At 39.0% G+C, this 9,910-nt stretch overlaps 1 pseudogene; it reads right to left on the reverse strand.

Annotated features, from left to right (window-relative positions):
• Positions 1-5,011: 5,011 nt before the first annotated feature.
• LOC110288137 (major urinary protein 20-like) lies at positions 5,012-8,758 on the reverse strand (annotated as a pseudogene).
• Between the last annotated feature and the right edge of the window lie 1,152 nt (positions 8,759-9,910).

Consider the following 9,910-nt stretch of genomic DNA (forward strand, 5'->3'; position numbering starts at 1 on the left):
ATATTAATCCTGCCAATTCATTAGTATGGGAGATCTTTCCGTCTTCAGAGATCTTTGATTTCTTTCTTCAGAGACTTGAAGTTCTTGTCATACAGGTCTTTCACTTGCTTAGTTAGAGTCACACCAAGGTATTTTATATTTTGTGACTATTGTGAAGGGTGTTGTTTTTCTACTTTCTTTCTCAGTTTGTTTATCCTTCGCTGAAGTTATCAGCTATAGGAGAACTCTTGTGGGGATTTGTGGGGGGGGGGGTCACTTAAGCATACTATCTTATTATCTGTAAATACTGATATATTGACATCTTCCTTTCCAATTTGCATCCCTTTGACCTCCTTTTGTTCTCTAATTTCCCTGGCTAGGAATTTGGAACACTATATTGAATAGGTAGGGAGAGAGAGGGGAGACTTTTCTCCTCTCTGAGTTCAGTGGGATCGCATCAAGTCTCTCTCCATTTATTAAATTTTGGCTACTGGTTTGCTGTATACTATTTTAATATGTTTAGGTATGGGCCTTGAATTCCTGATCTTTCCAAGACTTTTATCATGAGGGGGTGTTGGACTTTGTCAAATGCTTTCTCAGCATCTAATGAAATGATCATGTGTATTTTTTTCCATTGGGTTTGTTTATATAGTAGAATACGTCATAGATTTCCGTATAGTGAACCATCCCTGCAGCCCTGGGATGAAGCATAGTTGATCCTGATTGTTGATAATTTTCATGTGTTCTTGGATTAGGTTTTTGAGAATTTTATTAAGTATTTTTTGCATCGATATTCATAAGGAACATTGGCCTGAATTTCCCTCACTTTGTTGGATCATTGTGTGGTTTAAATATCAAGGTAATTGTGGCTCCATGGAACAAATTGAGTAGTGTTCCTTCAGTTTCTATTTTTTGGAATACTTTAAGGAATATTGATATCAGGTTTTCTTTGAAGGTCTGATAGAACTCTCCACCAAACCCGTCTGGTCTTGGGCTTTTTTTTGTTTGGAGACAATTAATGACTGCTTCTATTTCTTTAGGGCATATGGGACTGTTTAGATAATTTACTTGATCCTGATTTAATTTTGGTACCTGGTATCTGTCTAGAAAATTGTCCATTTGACCAAGATTTGCCAGTTTTGTTGAGTATAGGGTTTTTTTTTTTAAAGTAGGATTTGAGGATTTTTTTTTTTTTGGATTACTTCAGTTTCAGTTGTTACGTCTCCCTTTTGATTTCTAGTTTTGTTAATTAGGGTACTGTCTCTGTACCCTCTAGTTAGTCTGGCTAAGGGTTTATCTATCATGTTGTTTTTCTCAAGGAACCAACTCTAGGTTTGGTTGACTTCTTGAATAGTTCTTTTTGTTTCTACTTGGTTGATTTTAACCCTGACTTTGATATTTCCTGCTGTCTACTCTCTTGGGTGTATTTGCTTCTTTTTGTTCTAGATATTTAGGTGTATTGTCAAGCTGGAAGTGTATGCTCTCTCCAGTTTCTTTTTGATGGCACTCAGAGCTATGAGTTTTCCTATTAGCACTGCTTTCATTGTGTCCCATAAGCTTGGTTATGTTGTGGCTTCATTTTTTTTAAACTCTAAAAACTCTCTAATTTCTTTCTTTGTTTCTTCCATGACCAAGTTATCATTGAGTAGAATGCTGTTCAGCTTCCATGTGTATGTATGCTTTCCATTGTTTTTCTTGGTATTTAAGACCAGCCTTAGTCCATTGTGATCTGATAGGATGGAAGGGATTATTTCAATCTTCTTGTAGCTGTTGAGGCCTGTTATTTGATGCATTATATGGTCAGTTATGGAGAAGGTACTGTGAGGTGCTGAGAAGGAGGTGTATTCTTTACCTTTGGAATAAAATGTTTAACAGATATATGTTAAATCAATTTGGTTTATAACTTCTATTACTTTCACTGTATAGTATCTGTTTCCAAGATCTGTCCATTGATGAGAGTAGGGTGTTAAAGTTTCCCACTCTTATTGTGTGAGTTGCAATGTGTACTTTGAGCTTTAGTAAAGTTTCTTTTATGAATGTGGGTGGCCTTGCATTAGGAGCATAGATGTTCAGAATTGAGACATTTCTTGGCAGATTTTTTTTCTTTGATGAATATGAAGTGTCCTCCTTTATATTTTTTGATAACCTTTAGGATGAAAGTCAATTTTATTTGATATTAGAATGGCTAATCCAGCTTTTTCTTTTTGGGACCATTTGCTTGGAGAATTGTTTTCCAGCCTTTTACTCTGAGGTAGTGTCTGTGTTTGTCACTGATGTGGGTTTTCTCTATGCAGCAAAATGTTGGGTCCTTTATAAGTATCCAGTCTGTTAGTCCATGTCTCTTTATTGAGGAATTTAGTCCATTGATATTAAGAATTATTAAGTAATAGTGATTGTTGCTTCCTGTTTTGTTGTTGTTAGAGGTAGAATTATGTTAAGATGGCTATCTTCTTTCTGGTTTGTTAAAAGATTACTTTCTTGACTTTTCTAGGGTTTAGTTTACTTTTTTGTTTTAGTTTTCCATTTATTTATCCTTTGAAGAGCTGGATTTGTTGAAAGATATTGTGTAAATTTATTTTTATCATGGAATATCTTGGTCTCTCTATCTGTGGTAATTGAGAGTTTTGCTGGGCATAGTATCCTGGGTTGGCATTTGTGTTCTCTTAGGGTCTGTATGATGCCTTCCCAGGATTATCTGGCTTTTATACTATCTGGTGAGAAGTCTGGTGTAATTCTGATACTCTGGTGTAATTCTGATAGGTCTGCCTTTACGTGGTACTTGATCTTTTTCCCTTACTGTTCTAATATTCTTTCTTTGTTTTGTGCATTTGGTGTTTTTATTATTATGTTACAGGAGAAATTTCTTCTCTGGCCTAATCTATTTGGTGTTCTGTCTGCTTCCTTTGTATTCATGGGCATCTTTTTATTGTTTTGGTTCAGGGAACTCTTCTTTTATAATTTTCTTGAAAATATTTTCTGGCCCTTTAAGTTGGTAATTTTTGCTCTCCTCTATTCTTATTATACTTAGTTTTGGTCTTTTCATTGTGTCTTGGATTTCCTGGATGTTTTGAGTTAGGATCTTTTGCATTTTGCATTTTCTTTTTTTTTTTTTTGGTTTTTCGAGACAGGGTTTCTCTGTGTAGCCCTGGCTGTCCTGGCACTCACTTTGTAGACCAGGCTGGCCTCGAACTCAGAAATCCGCCTGCCTCTGCCTCCCGAGTGCTGGGATTAAAGGCGTGCGCCACCACGCCCAGCTGCATTTTGCATTTTCATTGACTATAGTGTCGTTTTCTATGGTATCTCTGTACCTGAGATTCTCTCTTCTCACCTCCCAGCCCAGGAGTAAAAGCACTCCTGAGAGAACAGCTCTTTGCTGTCTGGGCCTGTGCACAACTGGCACTCTTTATAAAAGGAATGAAGCAAGGAACTCCTGTAGGATTCAGGGATATCTCAGGAAGCTCTAAGTTGGGTGCATTTTGAGAATTACACCTCAGTGATTAAATAGCCCATTATATCCTATTTATAATAAGTGGACATAAACATAGAGCTAACTCTGCAATTTGTAAAGAAGTGCCTGTCACTGATTTTAGCCAGAAGACAGATACCATTTTAGATGGCAAAATGAACCTGTGTTTGCAATCTCAAGACGATGGTGCCTAATGTTGATATTTTGTGAGTTTATTTATTCCTGATAAGACATTCGGGTCATCCCTGAGCATCAAACCAGCTTTTGGAAGTGGAAACTCCTAGATCTAGCTGTCAGGCCAGTCCTAAGGTGTCAGCAGCTGCTTTGATCTTTAAAATGGTTGGTCCTGTCACTTCTGCAGGTACAGATATTTGTCTTCTTGGTGGATGTCATGTAAGGGTGGGGATCTTTCATCAAATAATCACTCTGCTTCAGCCCTTGTTCCTCTGAGGGTGCATGCTAATGTGGCATCCTTGGGTCTTTGTAACAGTTGTCCCCAACCCTCTATGCTCCCTTAGCTGTAATTTACTCCCAGTTCACAAAGCATTGTAATGTTCTACTGTATCAACCCTCACATCGTCCCTGTCTTCTTCCTTTACAATAGGATTGCTCTGTGTGAGGTTTCAAATTCCTTCCTTGATTTTAATGTTTTCACTATTTCACATCTCATTTCTACAAAGAGTTGGGTGTTGAAAGGGAGAGGATTTAGGGTGACCTCAAGCTGCCATGTTGACCTGTGTATAACCAAATATTTTCTGTATCTTTCTCTGGGTTGTTGTCTTTTGAGGTATGGTAGCATTGTCAAGCCTTTTGTGTCTTCAACAGAGTCCTGTATTGGAACTGTTACTTAACTATATAAGGATTCCCAATGATAGCTTAGGTTGTGAACATCTTTTTTTGTCTCTTAAATTTTTGCCAAGACTAAAAATGAAATCTGGGCATGGTAGTCTATGGATGTAGTTGAAGCCACTTAGGAGGCTTTAGTCAGAGAATGACTTGGACCCAACCATCAGGTCAGTTGCGGGGAGGGAGGTATTTCATCATAAAAGCTTAGGTTTCTCAATAGTGTTTTGCCATCTTTTAGCAAACTACAGCAAGAACTCCTTTCATGTGTCCTTAGTTGAACCAATTTAATCTCTTGATCAAGGGGCCAGAGTATGCTATGGGAAGCTAGACACCTTTTTCTCTGTATCCAATGGGACTGTAATTACCAAACCTCTCCCACTGTAGCACACACACTCGCCATATCATGAAACATACTGAGCAGGCATAGCCTTAGAAATCTGTGTCTCTCCTAAGCTCTGTTGGAAAAGAGACTATGGATGGAAGAATCATGCAGGAAGTGTCATGCTTCCATGATGCTCAGACAGCACTAAAGCAGGAGAGCTAAAAAGCAGGCAGTACTCATCAGGGCTTGGGATTGTTGCAGGGGAGGCAAAATCATGAAACTCAGGATGCATTCTGGGCCAGAAGGAAGGATCAGAACTCAGGAGGTCCCCATATTCACTCATTGTCAGCCCCACATTTTTTCTGGACACAGAGACATATATTTTAATGCAAGTGTAATCATTTATTGATCAGGAAGAAGAAAAATTCAAGGAGAATTGTCATGGGTGTATCAAAGAGAAATTTAAAGAAAGTCTTTGATTCTTGATGAGTTATCCTAGTAACATGCTGGAGAGACCGGGATTGCACTTCTCTGTGAGACAGGATGGAAAGCAGATCACAGAACTTGTCACGGGATGCTGTATGAATAGGAAAGGATGATGCTGGAGTCCTGGTGAGAAGTCTCCACTCAACCCTGTGTAAGCCAGGAAAAAAGAATACAGGAACTCATTAAATACTTCTTAGATTGACTTCTGGACAGAGAGAGATACTATTATATTGGAAAAGGGGGATGAAGAAATGGATCGTCCCTTGCAATCTAACTGGAATTATTTGCCAGAACACAGAGATGAAAGTCAGAACAAATGACCATAATGGAATCTGAGGCTTATTTCTACAACCTTTGTCATAAGAAGCTCTGAAGAAGGTTAGGTAAATTGCGGAATAATGATAAAAGCCTTTGCTACATTTAAAGACTTCACACATTATATGAGTGAAGTCTTGGACTAGATGAGAAGGGAGGGCCAGAGGAGTCTGCTCTCCAGACTGGTTGAGAAGTGGTGATTAGGTACATTCACTCCCAGGTAAGAAGCCAAGGTTGTACAGAGATCAGATTAAGATGTTATTATCTAGTGTGGGATGGAGTGGGACCACAGACACTGAAGAGCAACTATATCATATCGGGCTACTCTGTCTTTTAATGATATTGAACCCATTGCTGTTTCACACAAGCATACATCAACTATGCAAAACTCAAATCCTTCTTTTCTTGCCTAAGTGCTTGAGTCACTTTACTTCAAAGCTCAAAGTAGGACTAGATCACAAATCCAGGCAATTCCAAGCCAATTTTCAAGCTTTCCTCAAAGTTTCCTTATCAAAATATTTTTATTGTAATTTGAGCGCACAGTGATAATACTTTTGGAAGGGCCTCTCCATAACCACCAACCCCCTCTTTGCTCCCGTTGGATATTGCCCACCTGGAGGCTCAGGCCATTCTATGTTCTTGGGCCAGGAGGCAGCAATCTGTAGTGTGAGAACAAGAACATATTCAAGTACCAGGCCCACTATATTTCCCCAAGAGAAAGGATAGGACTTTCCAGCTTTCAAAAATGACTGGTAGAAAACTGAGATTGTTCCTCTAGGATAAAATATTCACGATGAGAAAAATAAATGAAACCTGACTTACTGGTATTGTATAGGTCAATGATATTTTCTCTAACGATTCCATGCTCCTCACATAGTTTTGCAAACTCTTCCTTGATGTCTGAACTCAAATCTGGTTCTCAGCCTGTGAGAAGAGCAATAGTGAGTGTAGCAGCTGTATTGTGTGCATTGACCACAGCCTGAGAGAGGGGACAGGGACTTCCCCATAAAGATGTGGAAATGGTTGGCAACATTGGTGGTGAATAAGGCATTGGTATGGTCTATCCTGGATTTAGCATCCATAGAATATCCTTCTGTCACACTGAGAGATTTCAGAGTGCTTCCATCACTATGCTCGAGGGATGATGGAGGTGACCATCAATCTTAAGGATGCGAGAAAGATGCAGGACCAAGCTGGGAAGACCATATTAAAGCTAGAGGTTTTTTCTTCTTTTCCCACTCCAAGATCAGTGTCTGTGTGAAAATACATTACCATAGAGTGACATCATCTGGAAGGTTTCCCCATTCATTTCTTAATTGAGATGAAACATAATATAATGATCATAGTTTGTCTTAAGTATAGTAAATGTATTGAATCCATCATCTGTGGAGGAAAGGGGACATGGCTTAGAAATTGTTTGTTCTGCAGGAAATGATGGATACCCTTTTCTTGTTCTACCCCAAACACAAATTCATTAAAATCCATATCCTGGAAGAGATTGGCGAAGTGTCTGAGCCTTTCTGTCTTTACCTTTCTGAACTTCAAGAAGTAACTTCTAAGAAAAGGGACTCTGAGAGATCCAGACCACTAGTGAACAGTCAGCCACAGGAGCACCACTCTCTCATCCTCTCCTAGGCTTACCTACCTCCCTCAGCAGCTTCCAGCAACATGTTTCTATCTTTCATAAGTTTGTTGTATCGAATTACCTGCAGCTACACCCTGAGCAATGTGCAACAGTGCTAGCCACCAGGCAGTATCAAATAGGTTTCATATCCCCCTACTTATCCCACTTGCCAACCACAGGGTGTTAGCTATTAGATCTTGCTCATTTGACTAGTAGGTTCAGACTAAAGCAACACACACACACACACACACACACACACACACACACTAAAGGTTTACTAATCATTTTGTAGATAGATATATAGCCATTTTATATACGCACATGTCACAGAATATTACCAGCCTTTTCTGTTTTGTCAGCAACCAAAAATATTTCGGAGCACTCTTCATCTATACTGTAAAACAGAGTGAGCTGGTGAGTAAGGTATTTTGATCTGGATGGCTTCTTGCCCCACTACACTATACATATCTCCAGTTTCTGATTCCATTTAATTTTTGTAAAATTAGCTAAAAGTTTATATTTACATTATTTCCTTTATATCTGATGCTTTAGAAATCACAACTTGCCTATTATTTTAAAACTAGAAAACGACAATCATTTCTCATCCTTAGAACAACTGTAACTACTTCCAAGTTTCACCAGTGCCGGCCTTCAGCCAGCGGTGTAGATTATCAGCCAGATTTCCACCACCTGCCTCAAATGAGCACTCTGTAATGTTGCATGATGTGGCTCTCAGATCCACAGAGGAGAATTATTATTATTATTGTCTTTACTGCAGAAAAACGCAAGTAGGAAGGGGTGGATTTCTTTGGCTAACAACTAGTAATAAAAACTTAATTATAATCACATAATCTTAACTTGTGGTATACTGTCTCATTAATGTGGCTTCAGAAATGTCTCCGATCTTCCCTTATAGAACTCATAGTGAATTAATTCCTGTCACCAACTCTTGTCTCTGACTTTTGAAAAACAACCTGTTATGAGATCTTGGATCAGTGTCACATGAAGCATTCTAGATTTTGATACAGACTCAGTATGTGTGTACACATGTGCATAGTAAGAGGCATCTCTTCACCCAATTCCAAGTATTTGCAGGCAAGAGACCATACCAGGTTTTTCTTTCATGTTTCTCAGCTAGGAGCATCTCACTTACACAGTATGGAGTTTAAAAGCTAAGGAATTCTCCAAGACATGGATGTGCTCCACAAAATGTCTCATGCTGCCATGTTCTTCTATCTTTTCTCTTTTGTCAGAGGCCAGGATAATAGTATAGCATTCCCCATTAATCTGTAGTAGACAAGCAAATTGTTAAGGGAGAAGTAGCAGGGATACCACATGCATGTTTCCACTTGAATTCCAGCCAATGGGTTAGGGCCTGAGCATACACAGGGGTAGATCTCATGCCAGTTGTCACAATACTTAGCATATTGTACCTACCTCTCCGTGAGAACACAGGTCCCCAAACATTGTTAGATCTGAGTAGCTGGTCTTACTTCAAGGTCTGGAGCCATTCATTTGTCTAATAGATTGTGGCACTATACCCATTCCCTCAAAGGACCCACTTGGATTCAAGAGTCCCCCAAAACACATTCTGATCATACATACAGTTCACTGATCATAACTTTTCTACATTAAAGTTCCTTCCCTTAGAACTACCTTCTTCTGCATGGACACAGACTAGGGTTAGTCCCAAACACAGCAGCAGCAGCAGCAGCTTCATTTTGGTCTGGAATAGAATTATCTTTGTCAGGACCATGTCTTTCTGGTGATGTTGCCTACACTCTACTCCCCAGCTCCTTTGCTTTTCCTTATAAACTCTCTGGGTTCAGTGAGTTTTTTTTTCTTCCTGTATGGGTCTACTCTACCTCTGTCAGGCATTGTGGAATGTTTTCTCATTTATTGATCAGAGGCCAAGGATTATTCCTGCCCTTTTCAAACTTGGCAATTTCATCACCTATGGATCAATTTAGTAGTCTTACATTTCTCAAAACATATTCCCAAGGAAACAGTGGGTGTTCAAGGGAACTGCGATCTGGAACTAGATGCACCTTTGGATCTGGCTTAGAATCAGAAAGACAGTTTTGGAGGGGATGGGGAATGAACTGGAAGGTCAAGTATGCATAGAATATTTGCTTTAAGGTGAATATGGAAGAAGTTGAGTTACTCAATTTTTGCAAAAGATTCATTTATATTTCATGTGTATGAGCACTGGTTTTGCATGTGTACCTGAGTACCATGCACAGGCCTGGTGCAGTGGAGGTCAGAAGAAGGAATCAGATTCTTTGAAACTTGTTTTTTCTGAGGTTCAATTACCGCACTAACCTGGCATCCTAAAACTGACTCTATCTTCAGTAACAGGAAACCATACACTTTCTTTTGATCCCTGTTGCCTCCTGTACACAAGTGGTGCATATAAACTCATTCAGGCACATACACATAAAAATAGTAAATGTTAACTTAAAAAACATTTATCAATAAAAGTCTTCCAAGGCTAAGCTGATAGCTGCCTGAAAGGCTTCAACCTTTGTACAGATAGCACTGACCTCAGAATCCAAAGTGGTGTCAGTAGCCAGGTTGCATCAACTATTTACCTTTGAGAACACTAGACTTCAACTGACAAGACACAATCTCATCATTAATGAAAAATACAAGTATTGTTCAAAGTCATATTTGCTGATGGAGGTCCAAGTAGAAATCATGCCAAAAATCATATTTCCAAAGACATACACTTACAATAGGAACATATTTTGTATCAGTAGACATTTCATTTAACCTGGAACTAGAAACATAAACTAGTGTTTGATGTGGGGATATAAAGAGTTCAAGAAGGAGGCAAGTAATCGATACGCTTCATTTCAACTTTACATCAGCT

The sequence above is a fragment of the Mus caroli genome, unplaced genomic scaffold (genome assembly GCF_978045245.1).
Source record: "Mus caroli unplaced genomic scaffold, Mus_caroli_1 scaffold_6, whole genome shotgun sequence".
NCBI classification, from domain to species: domain Eukaryota; kingdom Metazoa; phylum Chordata; class Mammalia; order Rodentia; family Muridae; genus Mus; species Mus caroli.